Source organism: Pseudophryne corroboree, chromosome 1 (assembly GCF_028390025.1).
Source record: "Pseudophryne corroboree isolate aPseCor3 chromosome 1, aPseCor3.hap2, whole genome shotgun sequence".
Taxonomy (NCBI): domain Eukaryota; kingdom Metazoa; phylum Chordata; class Amphibia; order Anura; family Myobatrachidae; genus Pseudophryne; species Pseudophryne corroboree.
The window spans coordinates 555854922-555877200 of NC_086444.1; the positions used below are offsets into that span (position 1 = coordinate 555854922).

The window sequence follows — 22279 nt, forward strand, 5'->3', positions numbered from 1 at the left end:
ACAGGAGCACACAGCCGATCAGGAGGGTGCCACAACGTGGCGCTCCCTGATTGGCTGAAGAAACCCACTTAGACATCAGTCAGAGTGGGTTTCTGGCATTCGGGGAAAGGGGTCCCATGTGAAAACATGGGTCCCCTTTCAGTTCGTGGTCGGGTGTCCGTTTTTTTATTTTTTCAAGTACGTGGATTACAAAAGGATTACAAGCAGAGGAGCCTTCAACCATGGATTATGTGAGTATAATTTTTTCTACAGGTACACCATGGATTCTACTGGAGAAGAGGACCGACCTGCGTGGGAACATAGGTAAGTAGGTATGTATGTTGGTGTGCATGTATGTATTAAAGTTATACTTTCAAGGTGTGTGTGTGTTGTCTTTATTGGGGTATTTTTTTAGTAGTAGTTCTACAGGTACCAGCGGGCCCATTTTTCCGTCGTATGCTGGTACTTGTGGTTCTCCAAGTACCAGCTTGTGGGGGAGGCTTGCTGGGCCTTGTAGTACTGCTACTAAAAACAATATCAATCACTTTGAACAAAGGCTATCAGCCTCCCATCCGCAGCCCATTGGATGGGGGGGACAGCCTCGGGCTTCACCCCTGGCCCTTGGGTGGCTGGGGGGGACCCCTTGATTGAAGGGGTCCCCACTCCCCCAGGGTACCCCGGCCAGGGGTGACTAGTTGGATATTTGATGCCACGGCCGCAAGGCACTGTATAAAAGTGACCCCCGGCTGTGGCATTATCTGTCCAGCTAGTGGAGCCCGGTGCTGGTTTCAAAAATACGGGGGACCCCTACTCTTTTTGTTCCCCGTATTTTTGGAACCAGGACCAGGCGCAGAGCCCGATGCTGGTTGTTTAAATATGGGGGAACCCTGTCCATTTTTTCCCCATATTTCTGCAACCAGGATCGGCTCAAAGAGCCCGAGGCTGGTTTGCCTTAGGAGGGGGGACCCCACGCAATTTTTTTTTTAAGTTTAAACTTTTTTTTTTTTTTTTAACAAAGTGCACAATGAAGCCCAGCACGGATCTCTCAGATCCGGCCGAGATTCATTGTATTAAAGTCGGCAGTGTTTTACAAGTCACTCACGTAAAACACTGCCAAAAAAAAACGAATGACATCGACATCGGAAAACCTGAAAATGCAGAATACGGCAGCTTAGTAAATTAGTCGTAATCAATTCAAAAAGTTGCATATTTACACTTTCGATGTCATTCGTGATTGAACTTTGACCTCAAACGGGAAAATACGAATCTTAGTAAATTTACCCCACTGTGGGATACTTCACTCACGACCTTACCAAACACAATTTTTTTAAATATATTTTTTGATTGTATATTGTCCCTTTTTTCATTTGCTACGAATAGAAAGATCAAGCCATAGACCATGTGTTTTCAACAGTCAGCAAATCTGAAAACTTAAAGTAAGTTGTGCACTCCTTAAATAACATATATTAATGAAATGTACATGATACTTAATAAATATATAAATAAATGTATTATTTATCAATTAAAAAAATTACATTTCAATTGAATAACTAGGCAGGCTAAGGAATTAATCTCTGCCTATCAGTTCTCTGGCCTGAGTTTTTACTTGTTGGCTCTATCAAATTTTGTAATCTGTCATGTTTTTGACATTCAGTGGTCAGTAAGAATGACAAGATAGCCAAACCAAGTTTCAGCAGTACTATAACTCATTAGTTAATGGCACCATTTTCAGTGGGATGTAGTGAGCATGTCGATATTCAAAATGTTGACACCATAATGTCAACATGATCTGATTTTGACATGCAGGATGTTGACATTTTAAGTATGTTGTCCTTTAGCATGTCAACATGTTCAGAATATCTAAACTGACCTAATGTCAACATAAATATCTAAATTATGAATTTCGACAGTCTGAATGTTGACACATGAAATTAGGGTTAATCTTAGGCTGCAATTGGAGACGGAGTAAGGCTTCAATTAGGGTTAGCGTTTGGTTATAATAGGATAGTCAACAATCAGCCTATTGGCAAAGTCAACACATTGGCAGTGTGGGAATCTTTCATGTCAACATGTCAAATGAAGACATTCTAAACATGTTGTCATCTTAAATAATGGCATTCAGATCTTATTGACATTATGCTGTTGATACTTCATACCACACCCTTTTCAGCAAAAATGAGATATATACACAGAGCCAAATACATCAATAGTGCCAAATTATTAGACCAATAGGAATCAATACAACTGGCTGACATGCTATTACAGTATCTCTTGATTTTATCAATCACTATGTCCATAGTGGCAGCGTTACTTTTAAGCTGTCGTTTTATGTTTTGATCAGCTGTATTTATGGAAATACAATTTACAGTATAAACAAACAGATTATGCAGATGGACACCAAGGGGAACTAACACGGTCAGAATAAGGTTTTAAGACCATTCCTGCATGTTGTCTAACTTGACATATGTTACTGGAAGGCGCCTAGTCCTCTACTAGGATTTTTGGCAGGAATACTAAAACATAAATACTGTTAATTTGCAATATTTATCTATAATGAAGCCACAATCATTCACAAAGGAATAAAGAAAGTAACAGTTAAAGAGACAGATATAATAGTAATAAAACTGACAGTCAGAGCAGCAGCTGAGAAATGTAACACCAGTGCTCAAGACAAGCCATGTAATAACAGTTCAAGTGTTTTCCCTGCAGTGATTCAGTGTCCTCATTACAGTTGGCGTTTATATAGACTACAGAGCAACTGTATTTTTGTAGATATTGAATACAATTTTAGATTTTCCTTTTTGTTATTGTTTTTGCATCTAACAATTATGGCTCTGTGAAATTATCTAATTGTGGCTTTGGATAATCCCTTTTTGTGCTAGGAATAGCACAGTAGTACACACAGAGGTCCTGATTTAGAGTTTACATAGCCTATTTGTGGTTCACACTCTTTTACTAGAGATGTGCGGTTCAGTTTTGTGCGGGAGCCGTGAGCTGCAACAGGACACGGTCTTGAGAAGAGGGCAGGTACAGCTGTTATGGCCCCAGCTGTCCCCCTCCTTACAGCCCTGCACCCAAACTTTGGGGGTTCGAGTCAAACCGAGTCCCAACTCATGTCACTTTGGCATCAGATCTTGGATCAAAAAATCAAACCTTATTAGTTTTTGGTGGCATGTAAGTGACTTTAAATGACTGCTATTGATGTTAGGAATACTGGGGGTGATTCCGAGTTGTTCGCTCGCAAGCTGCTTTTAGCAGCATTGCACACGCTAAGCCGCCGCCTACTGGGAGTGAATCTTAGCTTCTCAAAATTGAGAACAAAAGATTCGCAATATTGCGAAAAGACTTCTCTGTGCAGTTTCTGAGTAGCTCGAGACTTACTCTTCCAGTGCGATCAGTTCAGTGCTTGTCGTTCCTGGTTTGACGTCACAAACACACCCAGCGTTCGCCCAGACACTCCTCCGTTTCTCCAGCCACTCCCGCGTTTTTCCTAGAAACGGTAGCGTTTTTTCAAACACTCCCATAAAACGGCCAGTTTCCGCCCAGAAACACCCACTTCCTGTCAATCACACTCCGATCACCAGAACGAAGAAAAAACCTCGTAATGCCGTGAGTAAAATACCAAACTGCATAGCAAATTTACTTGGCGCAGTCGCAGTGCGAACATTGCGCATGCGCAATAAGCGGAAAGTTGCTGCGATGCGAAGAAAATTACCGAGCGAACAACTCGGAATGACCACCACTGTAGGAACAACAACAGGTCCAAATATTATATGATTTTAGCTGTTTTTTATCAAGTTTAACCATTTAACTGGCATGTTTAGATCACCCCACGCCACCCCACTGTGTCCCCCAGCTTTTGAAAAAGAGATTTGTTCTGCAGATGTGCATAATATAATATTTAAATGTTTAAAAAAATGTTTAAAAAAAATGTAGAAAGCATAATAAATAAATAAATAAATAAATAAAAATTTGCGAGGCATTGTAGACATCTTTTTTCAAAGACACACAGTTTTATTAGGTATTGCTCTAATTCATTACTAATTTAGTATTATTCAATACAAAGGGTGCCACATGGTCCTGTAGTTTACACCTGGGATGCTGCCTAGTGGGTGAGCAGGTCTATCACCGTACGTAATTCTCCAAAGGAGTCGTGAGTCGGTGAGAGTATTATTGGACCTTATAATAATCCCATGTGATTTGGAGCATCTAACAGATTGAGCGCTACTAACACCCTGTTGTATTATTTAAGATGGATGGGAAAGCTCCCTTATATGAACCAGAGTCAATGGAGGCTGCTTAATAATCCTGCTAATGACCTTAAAATATATGTGTAGTACTAAACCAGATTTGGATATACTGTTTCAAGGCTGAAATCAGGAATGGGTGTAAAATAACGAAAGGGTGATAATATACTAACCATTTGCTGCTGCTTGGATTTTATGCATTAATCCGATTAATCTTTTTTGCTGAAACTAAAACTACATACTCAAGTGGCAGTAACTAAGTACTGCTTGTGACCAAGAATGGACTTTATTACCATGAGATATGGGTTAGATTTATACCTCCTTTTAATATGAAAATACAGGTCCCTATGTATGCTTGAGGAAAAATAGCAAATCAATCCCTTTCCAAGTCATTTGGATATAAACAACAGTCTGTTAATAGAAGTTTATTGCTATTATTCGGACACAAGTAACATTTTAATGTTTGGCTCTATATTGTTGCAGAAAATAAGTTGTTACTGTTAAAATTGGCTATTTTATAAGGGGTAGATGTTTGAAAGCACTGTATTGCCACAGTAACAATTTGTTTTTGCAACATATGTAATATTGATGGAATGGTATGAACAGTGGTGAATCATTGCCTGCATGAAGTGGAGGAGTCCACCTCTGGGTGCTTGAGTGGGATAGGGAAGTACAATCCTGCAAGACACTGAGCGCGATCCGGCTGGGTGCAACAAGTGGTGCAGCACCCGGACAGCCGATGCTGCAGCATCCAACTACTTGCGAGAGCGAAAGAAGAGGGTCCCATCACTTTTACTAGTGGAGGCCCCCACAACTTCATTGCCCCCGGGCCCCCACCAGCCTTAATCCGGCCCTGTGTATATGTATTGTCTGCACTCTGCTTGGTTGCCTGGCCCACACAGACAGGGGCTGTCCGAGCAGCTGTGCTTCCTGGCACTCTGCTTGGCTGCCCGGCATAAAGAGAGATGGGGGTATGCGCTGAGGCCAGGCACCCGTGAGCTCTGGCCACCTATCTGTTTTAAAGATTGCCGAGGCCAGGTTCTGCGTCTTCTGCTACAGATGTCCTGACTCCAGAAGCACGGACAGTCAGGCTATCCTCAGCTGGTCATTGTTCACACAAGTGATTCGATGTTGCGTCTTCGGACACGCATAAAACCCTGAGTCAGTCCCATTGTGTACTTAGTGGAAAAGAAAATGTTATGTTTTGTGTGGAGTTATCAGTTTATCTAATGAAACAGTGGTTTACAACAGGCATTGTATGATACTTTCATTTATTATTAACGTGTAACACATTTTTTGGTAGAGGCAACACATTTACTTCAAATCTTGAGGAATACATGGTATAACTCATGTGCACACATTGTATTTTAACTCCCTGGCAAATGTTAGGACAAGTTATCAATATAACTACTTTATTCTGTGAGTAACATTCCACTGTTAGTCTTTGCATATGGTTTTGTCTCTCTCAGCTCTTTTATATACTGCATGGTTGGATGAACATACAACGCTAATATTAGAAACAGAAATACAAATTTTGTATAGGAAGAGCCATCTGTTTTATGGTACAAAAATAGAAGGCAAAAGAGGTAGACTGGTATGTATACATAGAGATTGCCTGGAATATATACATAGCGATAGACTGGTATATATGCAAAGCGATAGACTGGTATACATATAAACATAAATGGTCATTTGGATACCACAATATACACTGTGCACCTTTATGTGCGATAGTGCACCTGCTTGTCCCTTTAGTGCATTTCAAAGTGCACCCCCATTTCATGGCCATTTGCAAATTGATAATTGTAGGTCAGTGCACAGCTAGGAGGTAATATTATCCCCTCCATTATTAAATTACTTTTATCCTGAATGGAAAGAGTTGTATGGGATCATCAGTGGTATATATACATTTTTTTTTTAAAGTAACCCAGTTAAGAGCCGGGAGTTTGATTACTTTAAAAGTATAAGCGGTAATTGGTTCCTAGTCTCCAAACATAAATTTGTCTGGCAACACAGAGAAGCAGAGTCTAATCGAAACCTAGTAGTCACCATGGACATCAAGAAAATTAGGGTTTCGGAGCATGGAGTGGCCCTCAGATATACTAGGGATAGGTGGTTTAGAATTCTACAAGAAAGAAACGTAGATTCTACTGTACATGTGACACTAATAGCGCTTTTCCACAAAAAAACAGGGTCTGACCCGGATTTTTTACCCAGCATTTTGCGGGGTCTCTCTAGCCAATGTCTCTATTTCTTCTGCACTGTATTCCCAGGTATTTCCTGAGTTGACACCGTTTCCACTGAATAAGGGACAACCCGGGAAAGCACAATAAAACCTGTGTTGTCACACAAAAGGGAACAAGAGAGAGGGGTGGGGACTGCTCACAGCATTGAGGCAATTCTCTGTGTGTGTCCAGTGCTCTCTCTCTGCGCTCGGTCACCTGTGCCCAGCGCCCAATTTGCAGCCTGTGTGTGCCCAGCTCTGTGACCAGCTCTCCCAACAGTGACCAGCATGTAAACAAGCCTCTTCCAGCTTCTCCTCTGGTCTCTGGGCAATGACATCAGCAGCCAGCGCCCAGGAGGGACCAATAAGCAGCTTTTGAAAATTGCCGTGTCACAAATCCCTGGTAAGAGCTGTTTCCAGTGCAGCTCACCCATGGAAGACCCGCTAAAAACCCTGCTTGTGACCAGGGTAAAAATCTCAGGTCACTTTACCCGGGATTTTTGACTTGTAGCCATTTCCACCGGCAAAAACCCCAGATAGGTGCGATTTCATGTGCAAAAACCTGGGTTTTTCATGTCAGTGGTTATAGAGAGTTCAGAGTGCTGTTTATAAGTATGTCTGTTTTCATTTGGTGCACAAGTGATGTCAGGATTTATCAAATTATAACTTACGTATAAGTGACTGACGAGGTGCGCCCACCCCTATACATTATATATCAGAATGAGGATCAGTGCCAAGCCTGGTATGTGATAAATACTGATGTCCCCTAAATCTTATGACACAAATGAAGCTAAACCAATAAATATTTTAGGAGAACAGTGGAGAAATTGAAATGAATACAAAGGGTAGCCTTAAACTCGTAGCAGGTTAAACTTTTTCCACTATGTATGTTTTAGGTTTTCACAGATTTACAGTCAGTTTCATTGAAGAGAAGTGATTATTTACTTAGAAATGCCCTAGGGAGAAAAATAAGTTAATTAGAGTATATAGGCCCTATTTTTTTTTTTTTTTTTTTTGCACTTAAAAATAATCTTTTCTCTTGTATTTAGAAATAAATAAAAAATTAAACAAACCTTTCTTTATCTCCCTTTAAGAAATGGAAGTCCTTGCAACACTGTTCTTCTGTTACTACAAGAAAAAAAACATCAGTATAAGAATTCACTGCAACCCTAAAGAAGTGTGTTGATGTTACCATGTGGTGCCTATCAGAGACTGAGTACCTCATTCAGAGATGGACCTAAAAGTAAGTTGCTTTTTTTTTGGCCAATTTTTATTTGCAGCCAAGATGGCTGGCTACAAAGGTCCTAATTCAGATCTGATCGCTGCTCTGCATTTTCGCATAGCGGGCAATCAGATCCGAACTGCACATGCGTCTGAGCCACAATGAGCAGGCGTGTTGGACGGCTACAACAGGCATCGGCGGTCAGTGACGGGATGGTGCGAAGGATCCATTCGCATGGGCGTTTGCAAGGTGATTGACAGGAAGAGGCTGTTTGTGGGTGGTAACTGACCTTTTTCAGGTAGTGTCCTGAAATATGCAGGCGGGCTCAAACGTTTTCAGGGAGGGTGTCTTACATCAGTTCCGGCCCCGAACAGCAGGATTACATTGCACTGGAAGAGTATGTCCTGGGCTGCACAGAGACTGCACAAACTGATTTTTAGCAGCTCTGCTAACACACAGGAACACACACTTGCACAGCGAAAAATACACTCCCCCTGTAGGCGGCGACTATCTAATCGCAGGACTGCAAAAAACGCAGCCCAGTGATCAGATCTGAATTAGGCCCAAGGTGCAGGTGAAAGTGTTTATAGGGAAATGACTTGTGGGTACTCAAATCCTGGTGCAAGATGAAAGCTGATGATGGTGGTGACTGCAGACTGCATCTGATTTACTTGAATCCATCTAAGACTCAATCAGTTATGCAAATATATTAAGCTGCAATCTAATAGTAGGATTACTACACTGCTTGCAAAGGGAAATACTGCTCATGTGTATAATGTAGACTTTTAAAAATTAAAAATTTTATTCAGGTTGATTCTTCAATATCCAAAATGCTTAAGACCAGAAGTATTTTTTATTTTATTTTTTACATTTTGGATTATTCCATATTTTGTATTATTTGCATTCCATAAGGATATTTTGTGGGGATGGGACTTAAGTATAAACACAGAATGGTACATTGATCCATCAGAAAGCAATTGTTCTATTTCAGTTGTTCTCAAAACATTTTGGATTTTGGAATATTTTAGATATTGGATTTTCAGATACAGGAGACTCTACCTATATTTACATTTGTTCAGTTTGCATCACACAGGTTCCAGGTGACTTCTTCTCTATACTTTCTGCCATTAACTGATATCTGTATGAATTACAGTACCTGTATACACTGTGTCACTGAGAATGTTTTGTGGAATGAGGTACACTTACTACTTATAAATGTGTTTGCATCTTGTGTTTACAACCAACTTTGTAAAATGTGAACTTTTTCCTGGCTCCACTTCACCTTTCCACCTAGACACAAATTGTCCAATTTTGAATAAGGTCTGATAGTTCACATTGGGTGTTAGAGGAGTGTTGACTACCTGGTCTCCTTCTCCAACACCTTGAGGAGCTTTATGCATCTGGATGTTAACATTGAAAAAAAGGAGTGATGATTAATTGTGCTTCATGCAAAACTGTTAAAGTGAGACTACATGGCAATATAGCAATCTATATGGGGTCATTCTGACCCGATCGCTCGCTGCAGTTTAACACAGCGCAGCGATTGTGTCAGAACTGCACATGCGCCAGCGCAGCAGTGCGCCGGCGCATGCCAGCCGTCGTTGCCTAGCGTTCGCCTCTGAGGCAGAGGTGGTTGCTGGGCAGGAGGGGGCTGGACAGCGGTGTTAAGGGGGTGCGGTCCGGCCAATGCAGGCATGGCCGGACCATTGGGGGGGCGGGTCGCGGTGGCTGCGTGACATCACACGCAGCCGCTGCGACCCGGGGCAGTGAAGAGGTACTCCCGGCCAGCCGCAGTAGCTGCGCTGGCCGGGAGTAACTCCAGAGATGCAAAAGCATCACCGCTGTGCGATGCTTTTGCATTTCTGCGGAGGGGGGCACTAACATGCGGGGCGGATTAGCCCTGTGCCGGACGTCCCCCCGCATGTCTGAGTGCCTGATCATAGCTGTGCTAATTTTAGCACTGCTACGATCAACTCGGAATGACCCCCTATGTGTATGTTCCATTAGGAAAGTAGTGGTGGTGAATTTAATTTAATGAGTTGCCTTTCATTTAAAAAAGGCAACTCAGCTTTTACAGCCTGCAATTAAAGTGCAGCTCAGTGAATCTATTTCCCTTCTGTCTAATCAGACATGGGAAAATAGGAAAGCAAAGGGGGGATGTATCAAGTCTTGGAGAGAGATACAAGTGGAGAATTGCCCAAATGAAACTATCAGCTTCTGTCATTTATCCTGCACAGCATATGGAAAGGCAGTTAGAAGCTGTTTAGCTACTTTGGGAAATGTCTCCACTTTATCCCTCTCCCATGCTTGACACATTTCCCCCCAAAACACTTAATTGTATAGGATGGAGGCAAACTAGTGTCAACAAAGCTATCAAAAGTTATATTATGCAATCATTTGCCCTATATTCTTCAGAACATCTTTGAGAAAACATAATTTCTGAGCTCAATTTAACAGTGAATCAAATAAAGGTAAATAAGAGGGGGAGAGTGAGCAGTGTGTAAAGATGGGGCAGAAAAGAGACTTGGGGTAAATTTACTAAGCGTTGCAAAACTGGGTTGCAAAATCAATATTTCTAAATTTTCTCAATGGATTAGCATCCAGATGGTTTATTAAAAAAAAAATTGCCACCTTTAAACCTTTGTTAATTTGGAAAATGCTGGCCCCCATTTATTTTTTATAATGAAAGATTACAAACCATCAGATTTTCTAAGGGCAGCCTAGTCTCCTCGCCATACAGTAATACCAACCACCTGTAGGCCATCAGTACCGGGCTGTATTCCCTGGACCACTAAAATAATGTGACACTCCCTTCCCCCTCCTTCCCTAGGAGAAACCAGCCAAATGCTGATAACCCCCAGTCACATCCCAAGTATTAGTAAAGCATGTCAACACATATGGGGAAAAACAAACATGTCGTGACAAGGAGACAAGGAGATTGTGTGATGGGAATGGTGAGTTTTCAAGGTACACTTTACATTTCATGGTCAATACCCATGCAAGGGACATGACATACTGTGTCATCCATTGTCTACTGTGTAAGCACTACTATTCTGCAAAAAATGCAGTCATAAATGGCCAAGTAAAAGAAGCAACAAAGGAGAAGGAACTTCAGCCGTTCTGTGCTACAGTAAGACACAAAATTGCATACTAACATTAAAATCAAGGATGACTTGACGATCATTTATCTTTGGTAAAAGGGTTGCTCTCTTGCACAGGCTCAAGCCCTGATTGTGCAAGGTTTGCAATCGAGCACTGAATGAATCCCAACCAATGGGTGGTCCAGGGAAAATCATTCAAATCAACAAGAGTTTGTTGAAGGGATGTTGCCAATACAACAGGGTGCAATTGCTCAAGAGAAACCATGCTTTGCATCAAAATAAAAATTATGAAAATCATATGGATGTACCTTGGGTGTTTGTCTTAGATGGGAAACATCTCAATGGCAAGCAAGACTTGTGCATGTTTCATGTCCTATGAAGAATTGAAGCCAATTTGCGTGCCATCATTCATCGTCAAGTTGCCCATGGTTCCACCATCATGTCCGATGAATGGGCAGCATATCATGATATTGGAAAATGGCCCAGCTTAAACTACACAGGAAAATTTTGTTGATACAATTACTGGCGCTAACACCCAAATGAACAAAACCAAATGAGGTCACAACAAAAATCATAAAATGAGAAAAATTAAAGGTACATCTTTAAATTTGCTGCCTGGAAATTTAGAGGAGTATTGGTGGCGCAATATGCACAAAAAATATAAGTTCAACATTATACTTAAACATGTTAAACGTGTTTGAAAATTGATTTTCCTTTGGATTAAATGTAAAATGGTTGAATAAAAAATTGTTTCCCTGGGGTGTTTACATGCTTTACTAATACCCACATCCCAACACCCTGGGCTGTGGATGTTTGGGTAATAAATATTGCTAAATGCCACAACAGTTCCCAGAAAATTCTGTCATGCCAAATTTTTATGGACAACCACAAGTGCCAGCCAGGGGTTAAACTGGGGGAAACGAGTTCCACCTCCTCCACCTGTAATGGTAGGGGGAACTATTTCCACCTCCTTCATTGCCCTGCACAGTAATTCCAACAGAAAAGCCCACCCCATCACCTTTGTCAAATGATGATGCAGGTTGTGCTAGTGTTACTGATGAACTGCAGCCACCTCCTCCTTCCTAAGGTCCTGGTGGTTCCATGGTACTCCCTGATCTACAGCCCACCCCTCCTGGTACTCACACATGCTGTGTCTGTTGGACAGCATTCATCCAGGCCGGAGTGGCATCCTTTTTCAGCACGGTGCATGTGATATATCAGACAGTGAGCTGTTGGAGTGACAGAGGCAGAGATGTGTATAAAGGGCACTACTGTTGGCATTAAGTGTATAAGCAGCACTTCTGCGGTCATTATTTGTAAGGGGTACTACTATTGTAGGCATTATGTGTAAGTGGCACTACTACTATGGGCATCCTGTATATAAATGGCACTACTACTGTGGGCATTTTGTGTACAAGCAGCACTACTACTGTGGGCATTATGGGGGTCATTCCGAGTTGTTCGCTCATTATTTTTTTCTCGCAACGGAGCGATTAGTCGCTAATGCGCATGCGCAATGTCCGCAGTGCGACTGCGCCAAGTAAATTTGCTATGCAGTTAGGTATTTTACGCACGGCATTACGAGGTTTTTTCTTCGTTCTGGTGATCGTAATGTGATTGACAGGAAGTGGGTGTTTCTGGGCGGAAACTGGCCGTTTTATGGGAGTGTGTGAAAAAACGCTACCGTTTCTGGGAAAAAGGCGGGAGTGGCTGGAGAAACGGAGGAGTGTCTGGGCGAACGCTGGGTGTGTTTGTGACGTCAAACCAGGGACGAAACTGACTGAACTGATCGCAGATGCCGAGTAAGTCTGGAGCTACTCAGAAACTGCTAAGAAGTGTCTATTCGCAATTCTGCTAATCTTTCGTTCGCAATTTTGATAAGCTAAGATTCACTCCCAGTAGGCGGCGGCTTAGCGTGTGCAAAGCTGCTAAAAGCAGCTTGCGAGCGAACAACTCGGAATGACCCCCCATATGTATAAGTGACGTGTATAAAGGGTACCATTGTGTAGCACAACGTGCATAAAGGGCACTGCTGAGTGATGTAACTATAATAAGGGGCATATCCAGTGGTGCAAGTGGGCGGGTACGGGTGGGTACGGCGTACCCGTAAGAATTTAGCCGTGGGTACGCCGTACCCACACCGACGGGCCGCCGCTCCTCGCACCGCCGCTGATGTGAGGGAAGGAGAGCGCAGCCTGTGCCTCTCCTTCCCCTCAGTCTCCGGCGGCTGTCATAGTTTAATTCAGCGCCGATCCTTGAGCCAATCAGAGCTCGCGGTGCGAGCTCTGATTGGCTCACGGATCGGCGCTGAATTAAACTGTGAGACACCCGCCGGAGACTGAGGGGAAGGAGAGGCACAGGCTGCGCTCTCCTTCCCTCACACAGGACGGCAGCGGCCAGCGGCAGCGGTGAGCAGGGAAGGGGGGGGGGGTTATACCTGGCACTGGGGGATATCTGGCACTGGGGGGGCATTTCTATCTGGCACTGGGGGATATCTGGCACTGGGGGGCATATATACCTGGCACTGGGGGGCATATATACCTGGCACTGGGGGATATCTGGCACTGGGGGGCATATATACCTGGCACTGGGGGATATCTGGCACTGGGGGGCATATATACCTGGCACTGGGGGATATCTGGCACTGGGAGGCATATATACCTGGCACTGGGGGATATCTGGCACTGGGGGGCATATATACCTGGCACTGGGGGATATCTGGCACTGGGGGGCATATATACCTGGCACTGGGGGATATCTGGCACTGGGAGGCATAAAGCCTGGCACTGGGGGATATCTGGCACTGGGGGGCATATATACCTGTGTCGAAGTCAGAAAAATGTCTTAATGCACACTGCCATATTTGCCCCGCACACTGGTCCGTGCTGCGCATGCGTACGCTCTCCCGTGGAAGCGCATACCCGCAATAGCGTGCACTCGCACGCGCAGTATGCGCATTTACGGTAGAGTTTATGTGATCGTAGCGTGCGACTCATTCGTTACAAATATTCACAATTAATGTATTTCATAGATCATGTTCCCCTCAATAGTTTCTGTAAGTTTGGTTTAGATAGAATGTCCCTGAGCGGAGGGATCCCTCTTTGTATTGCACGAAGGGTCTAACAGGAGTCATACAGCAGTGTTTGATACCCATCGGAAGAGTATTTAATTAGCAATATTCCGGTGTTGGTTTGGAGCGTATTAATCGCTCGTGCGAATAGTTATGGACATAAGAAGTTTATGTCCATTTCTATGATTTGCACATACTCAGGTATGCGGCGGGAAACCCAGTTCCCCACCCACCTGAGCTGTTGGAAATCAGCACAGCCCACCTGTATGAATCAACCTATGACCTTTGGTTACAGTACAGGGCCGAATTCCTGTGTCTAATAAACTGTAGGATTGTAGGGACTAGGAGATTGCATTGTGTGTGGGGCATAAATAGGCAGACCGACCACATCCAGCTCTCACTCTCTCATCAACGGTTATCTGCTGATAATCGGGAGCTGGATATCGAGGCGCAGGCGATCATACCCTTTGTGCGTAAGTTCTCTCCGTAATCATTGTCTTTCTGCGAGCCAATATCTTTCTCTTTCTCTCTCTCTCTCTATCTCTCTCTCTCTCCTCTTTTCTCTTAAATACTTCGTAGTATTATAGTATTGTATTGTATTGTGTTAGACCAGGATAGCATTGTAGTTTATCCCTTAGTTAGGTGTTTGGTTAGGAAGTCTTTGTTATATTGTAGTGTATCATTTGTACTGTGTTACTCTTTTACAAGTATACTAGATATAATACAGATAATAGGCTTTGGAACCCTAAACCAGTATCAGTGTATTTACTATAGTGTTAAGTGTTCACTTGAGCGTCGGTGACGCTCAAACAGCTTTGTAGGTAGTCAGGTTACACAAGGTTGCATTTACACCCTGTACTCACATTAAGGTATTCTGTGTGTTTCATCGGTATAAGGTTTAATATCAAGGTATAGTGTTGTGAGCGTCTGCATCGCTGGTGACCTCCTCGTGGTCTCGAGCGTATGCTACGCCATAGCGAATCTTTCCCCTAGACATAACCAATAACGTGTCCTGTGATCGCTGGGCCGTGAGCGAACGTGACGCTTGAGCGTCTCGCCTACGGCTGAGCGATCGCTACGCAGATAGCGTACCATTACGGTATTTCTTAAGTAAACAGCGTACAGTGTTCTTAGCTTCATAAGGGTTGTTTATACGACATAGGAATTTAGCATTGTCACCTGGCACTGGGGGGCATATATACCTGGCACTGGGGGATATCTGGCACTGGGGGGCATATATACCTGGCACTGGGGGATATCTGGCACAGGGGGGCATGTATACCTGGCACTGGGGGATATCTGGCACAGGGGGGCATGTATACCTGGCACTGGGGGATATCTGGCACAGGGGGGCATGTATACCTGGCACTGGGGGATATCTGGCACTGGGGGGGCATGTATACCTGGCACTGGGGGATATCTGGCACTGGGGGCATATCTGGCACTGTAGGGGCATTTCTGTATCTGGCACGGGGGGCAATGTATATCTGACACAGTGGGGGCATTTGTGTATCTGGCACTGTGGGGCAATGTGTATCTGGCACTGTGGGGCAATGTATATCTGGCACTGTGGGGCAACGTGTATCTGACACTGCGAGGCAACGTATATCTGGCACTCTGGGGGCATTTCTGTATCTGGCACTGTGGGGCAATGTGTATCTGGCACTGTTAGTCAATGTGTATCTGGCACTGTGGGGCAATGTATATCTGTCACTGTGGGGCAATGTGTATCTGACACTGCGAGGCAATGTATATCTGGCACTCTGGGGGCATTTCTGTATCTGGCACTGTGGGGCAATGTATATCTGGCACTGTGGGGCAATGTATATCTGGCACTGTGGGGCAACGTGTATCTGACACTGCGAGGCAACGTATATCTGGCACTCTGGGGGCATTTCTGTATCTGGCACTGTGGGGCAATGTGTATCTGGCACTGTTAGTCAATGTGTATCTGGCACTGTGGGGCAATGTATATCTGTCACTGTGGGGCAATGTGTATCTGACACTGCGAGGCAATGTATATCTGGCACTCTGGGGGCATTTCTGTATCTGGCACTGTGGGGCAATGTGTATCTGGCACTGTGGGGCAATGTATATCTGGCACTGTGGGGCAATGTATATCTGGCACTGTGGGGCAATGTGTATCTGACACTGCGAGGCAATGTATATCTGGCACTCTGGGGGCATTTCTGTATCTGGCACTGTGGGGCAATGTATATCTGTCACTGTGGGGCAATGTGTATCTGGCACTGTGGGGCAATGTATATCTGGCACTGTGGGGCAACGTGTATCTGGCACTATTGGGGTCATACGTGTATCTGCCCCTCCCCCATATGTGTATCACGCCCCCATTTCGATTGGCCACGCCCCATGTGGCATTTGGCCACACCCATTTTTTTGCGCGCGCGCCTTCGGCGCGCGCACACAGTACCCGTAAGACATTTTTTCTACTTGCACCACTGGGCATATCTATGTAGTGTAATATGAATCAGGGGCACTACATGTGGTGTAATGTGAATAAGATTGTGCTACTGTGTTGTGTAATTTGAATTGGTGGTACTTTTGTGTGACCACACTGCTTCTTTGTGAGATCAATGTCCCTCTCTAAAGTATGTGAAGTAAGGCACTAATTTACAGTTTGCAGGGTGGTGCCAATGTGAGGATGGGGGGGGGGGGGGCTAGGACCTACAGCATTAAATAAAGTCAGGACACATACACCATGGGGGGCTTATGTAATAGAATATGAGATGCAGGCAGGGTTAAGAGTCTGGACAGTCTGTCCATATTATTAAAATTGCAACAATATGAAAAGATTAAAAAAAAAAACAACTATGATGTATGACAGCAATATTTTAAGGTAAAACTAGCATGATTTTGCCATTAAAAAATACCTGCTTTAAATATTGTATCTACACCCTTAAATCTCGGCACTTACATGTGGGCCATAAAGGGAGGGTAGTCAGAGAGAGATTTAGATGGCAAAAAAAGAAATGGAAAGGTGGGTACAGATGTGTCCCTATACAACTATTGTCTATGTGCCATACAACCCGAGACCAGGGCCACATTAGGCCTTGGCAGGGCCCAATGCACTTAAGATGGAGGGGGGGGGGGGGCTGGGGGAAGGGGAGGTGTACAGTATATTAGATCTTGCACACCTCCCAACATGACCAATTCCATGAGGGACAAAATGCTCTGCTCCTGGAGTTTCTACTTCATTAATCACCAAAGGTAGTTTAAACTTAAGTGATTACAATCAAAAATTGTAGTACAGGTAAAGAGTATTTTGTCTCTCCTGGAATGGGTCATGTTGGGAGGTATGGATTGTGTATAGTAAATTTAAACCAATGGTTTATATTAGATTTAAACTAATAGTTTATAATGCCTGGGTTTCAGGAATCGGCGTTCAGTGGCATCTCACTTACCAGTGCGCTGGCGTGCAGGTCTTCGGAGGTCACGGCCCCAGTCTGCAGCTGTATGAATGCTCTGTCCGCGGGCACGGTGTCCATTGTTATTGTGTACCCCTGAAGTCCATCTAGTGTGTACCCACCACCATCTGTGCAGCATGGGCGCTGCCATGACACTTGCGGTCAGCTAACCTGCAAACACCCAATCCTGCACTGTGTCTGCACACATGCTGACCAGGGGGTATAAATCCATAACATCGGCTCAGTCTCATCGCCTTGAACAACGCGTCACATCCAGTGTACAGCGTCTCCTGGCTCCAGTCGGCAGTGATTTCCTTGCTCCAGTGTCTCCGTGGAACTACAGGCTCCAGCCATCCTGCTCTGCTACAACTCTTTACACAGTCAGCAATCCACCTCTGCATCCAGGTGCTACTTACCATTCTCACCTGTGTGTTGTTTATCTGCGTTCAGCACTGTGCTATTCCATCTGGCACTTAAAACAACCAGCTTGCAATTTACAAACTGTCTCCTGCTTTGGCCTTGCTTGGCTTTGTGGACTTGTGCATATATACAGACTGTGTGAATCGAATACTGTTGGTTTCCAGACCAATCTCAGGAGTTACTATTGCATGTGTTCACTGTCATTGGTTGCATTACTATTGTCTGCATATTTCATACTGTTGCCTTCAGCTTCCAGGCTGGTCATCACTGTTATTTATCTCACTGGTTTACAGATCATCAACTGTGACTGTTGTTATACCTCCGTCAGCTTCTATGCTCAAACCATCAGTATTGTATTGTGCTTCAGTGACTATTTATATCTCTGTGTGCTAAATAAATATCATTGCACACATGCGCAGGAATCTTCTACAGCCTCCTCGTTTCCTCCAACGCACCGCCACTAGTGACCCCTCCGGGTACAGACATAGTTACAGACCTGACACTGGGTACTGTGTATTCCTTGTAGTGGAATAAAGACAACTTAAAAAACCTTACAATACTCATAGAAAAATAAAATATACAATCTATCTTGTCACATGCAAGAATAACAGCACCCTCTGTACTATTTACACACTGGGACAGGACTCAGGAGGACTCTCTGTGTATGTCTGTCTCTCTCCGAAGCCTGATACTCCTGTCTACATTACTCCTGCACGACATACTGTCATGTTTGCATTCTGGCTACCTGGTTCTGCTGCAGCACAAGTGGGAGAGCTAATAATGACAGTGTGCTTCGGGGGGGGGGGGGTCCCCTGATAGGGGGGGAGGGGCGCTGTACAGTATCCTCTGCACTCCCTCTTAATCTGGATATGCTCAAGATACCTGGTGCAAATGAAAAGCTCTGAGACTAGTAGCATACTGTACTTTTCTACTTTTCTTTAAATGTTGCATCTTATAGGCATAGCAGATCAGTGGAAAGCCAATTGCAGTGTACTAGAGACACTGGGCTGCAACATTAACCATATGGGAATTGGTTTTACACACCTATAGAATCACAGATGAACTTGGTGTGAAGGAGAAGCTGCAGCCGCTCTCATTGGAGCCCTTTTTACACCGATTCAGACTCGTACCCCTTTTCCACTAGCTCTAAAAACACAGGTAAATGCGCGGGGTCACGCATTTTCCCTTGTTTTTTTCTAGTGGAAATGGCCCTGCCTGGAAATTCCCGGATCAAGTGATCCGGGAATCCTACTCGGGTAGCTTGCCGGGTTGAACACGTGTTTAACCCGGTAAGCTGTGTAGTGCAAACGGAAGCTCCCGTTCACACTGTTTGGAAGGGCGGCGCTGGGAGATTAGCCGCGTCACTAGCAGTGCAGTGGGAAAGGGGCTGAGTACGGGCCGCAGCTGGGTAGCACCCGTGTCAGGCTCCTGGCTGCGACCCGTACTCATTAGATGGAAAAGGGGTATCAGTCACACACAGATGTACTGTACAAGTGTTGCACTTCAAATTGATCAGTGCAAGCTAGCAATATAGTTTTCTCACTCCCCGTTGTTTTATTCGCGTGCATAAGGTGCGTATTTTGAGCAAAGAAGACTCTCAGTACGTCTGAGATGCCTGGTACCTGGTGCGCATAAAGCGGATATTTGCCATGACTGAAGCCACAGTATATAAGAACACATCTGTACAGTAGTTAGAGAAAGATAGGGGCAAAGAGAGATGGAGATAATTTTGTACATAACTCATACATTGCAGCTTTTTCTGAAGCAATTACAGAAACACAAATTATCAGCATAGTATACAGTATACACATAATTTGTGAAATGCTTTCCATCTGTAACTGTGATCTTGCACTTTCGTTTGTATCCTACATAACATATTTGTTTTGACTGGACACACAATTATTTATTGAGCTGTATTCTTTTACTTGTCTTTTCATGATTTATATGATAAGAGTCCTTGCCAAGTCAGCATGCATTGTAATTCCAAAAGTGATGTGAAACACTGAATGCAAGTGTTGTAAATGATTCATCTTATATCTGTAACAGATTTCATATGTTCACATAACCAGACATACAGACAGACAGACAGAGAGAAAGACAGATTGAAAGCCTATGAAATCACAGATAAATCTGTGCATACTGTATATAGAACTGTTATTGATAAAGTATGTACCTTAGCATTTACATAAGCCACATCCAGGAATAGACATTCTAGGAAAGGTGTGGATGCCTTTTATCTGCTATTTATTAAGATTAGTCCATTTAATAAATTAAATGTGGCATTTGTTAATATGAGCGTCAAGAGAAATTGTAACTCCGAATGTAACTTTTTCACATTATATTTATATATCCATTCATCTAAAAAAAGGTGCACTTCTACATAGCTGCAAAACATGTCTTTAATGAGCCTATTTAACAAGCCCTTTAAAACTTATAATAACACAAAAATGGCAGTTTCCATGTGATTTTGGCATTGGGTGCCATTTAAAACATAATGCAGATGATAGCTTAGGCATGGCCAAATTAACAGTGGTGCAGATTGAGCTACAGGCAGTGTCGGACTGGGGCATGAAGGGCCCACCAGGGGAATGCAGTGATAGGGGTCCATACTTAGGGGTGTGTCCAGCCTACAAAGGGGATGTGGCCAGCCTCCGCAGAGACTTGAAATACGCAATAGTTTAGTGCAGTGTAATGCAGTGGTGGCCAACCAGTGGCTCTTGAGCCGCATGCGGCTCTTTCTTCATTCAGATGCGGCTCCTGACACTTGAGATCAGGTGACCGCAAAAGATCCAGAAACCACTGTGCTCCAGCCAGGCACGCAATGCCAGCATCACTAAGTGGACTGAGGGAGCTGGATACTAGGTGAGAACCCACTGGCAAGCAAAGGGGGACTACAGCTACCTCAGCATGGACCACCTCGGGTTTGGAGCAGGGGCTACTGGACACATGAAGGGCTACTACAGTCGCATGGGGGGCTGGAGTGACACATGGAGGAACTGAAGTGTATTATGTTAATCTTGCTTTTAAATGTATTTTATTTGGATTTGTCCCTTTCTATGTATTTTATTTTGAATCTGGCTTTTTCAATGTATTTTATAATGGGCGTGGCCTAGCGGGCATAAGACCACGCCCCATTTTTGCACTCGTGCCTTCCTGCGTGCACATGGTGTCGGCTCTTTGGCATGCCCAAAGATTTTTCTTGGCTCTTTGTCGCTGACTGATTGGCCACCCCTGGTGTAATGCAACATATCTACCATGTATAATACAAGTGCACAGTCTAGAACCTGATACCTAGAGGAAGGAGTGGGCCCTCAGGCAGTGGGGCCTATCGGTGGTTTCCCTGGTACCCCTGTGGGCCAGTTTGACCCTGGCTACAAGCCTCCACATATTAAATAGGGCAATCATCTAGAGGTGTCACAAAGGGGATGCAGACCACCAAAATGAGTCGGGTACTGCACTGTTACATTCTCGTTCAGCACACGGATCCAGTAACTGAAGAGGAGCTGGCAGTGCAGGCAGAATCTCTAGGTGCTGGGTACTCTCTTGGAGTGATGTAAGTGGGGCTTCCACAAGGCCACACCCAAGAGCATACTGTCTGCACATTTGCCCCATCTCCCTTAAACCACCCCTGGATGTTAGCTATTGTAGCATATATCCTACATTTTAATTTTACATTTTTCAGTTAAGGATACACTTGCATGTGTGTGCATATTGCTGAAATTCCTCACCAGCAGTGATAGGCTACCGGTAAAGAGGTGGAAAGCACCAGGGCCGTAACTAGGTATGGAGGAGAGGGGCACTGCACACAGCGCAATGCGCTGTGAGGCGGAAAAATCTCAGAAGGCACCTGCCAGGCCACGCCACACTACCGCCCACCAGCACCGCCATTTACTGTAGCTGGATGGGGAAGGGGAAAGGTTCTCTCCTCTGGCGGACTGGGTGGCCACCTCCTCCCTAATTGTGATGCCTAAGGAGAGGAGCGCTGACTCTCTCCCTCTCTCACTGATGGTACTAAGTTGTAGCCGGGCAGACAGATGGTTGGTTTGTGGTGCAGCTGACGGGTAGACGGCGGCTTCGCTCTGGCTGCCAGCTGTGATTGGAGCTCTCAGCTCAGCTCTGATCGCGTTGCAGCAGAGACAGTAGAGGCAGAGCAAGCTACAATTAAGTGCCCGCAGCATTATACAAGGCAACCAAGTACTAATGAGTTGGCCTGACTCATTAAGTACGCTCACGCTGGCAGGCAGCCGGTACTGGCCAGTGGCCACCACAATTAGGGAGGAGGTGAGGGGGCCATCCGGTCCACCAGAGGAGAGGAACTTGCCCCTTCCCCATCCTGCCCTGGGTATGATTGGGCTCTCTGTGCTTCCTGGTAGGGTTGCCACCCTATCAAATGTGCAGCGCTGTTCAGATGTGGGCTGACCCATCCCTACCCTCTCTATGCACGCAAGCCGGGGAAAGGGGGTGGGGGTCCGACTTCTATCCTGGACCCCCCCCCCGCAAGTGCCCCGATTCATGGGTATTTAGGGGCGGAGCTTAATGCAATGAAGAGCTCCCATCAACCCCCCTTCCTCTCTCTCTGGCTGACCTTGCC

The 22279-nt window shown here is 44.6% G+C and overlaps 1 long non-coding RNA gene across 1 annotated transcript in view; it reads left to right on the top strand.

Annotated features, from left to right (window-relative positions):
• The window catches only part of LOC134918003 (uncharacterized), a 65673-nt gene that overhangs the window by 38780 nt on the left and 4614 nt on the right, over positions 1-22279 (top strand). Inside the window, exons 4-5 of the long non-coding RNA XR_010177436.1 lie at positions 1360-1415; positions 7545-7693. This is a non-coding gene — a long non-coding RNA (uncharacterized LOC134918003). The remainder of the gene's footprint in view (positions 1-1359; positions 1416-7544; positions 7694-22279) is intronic.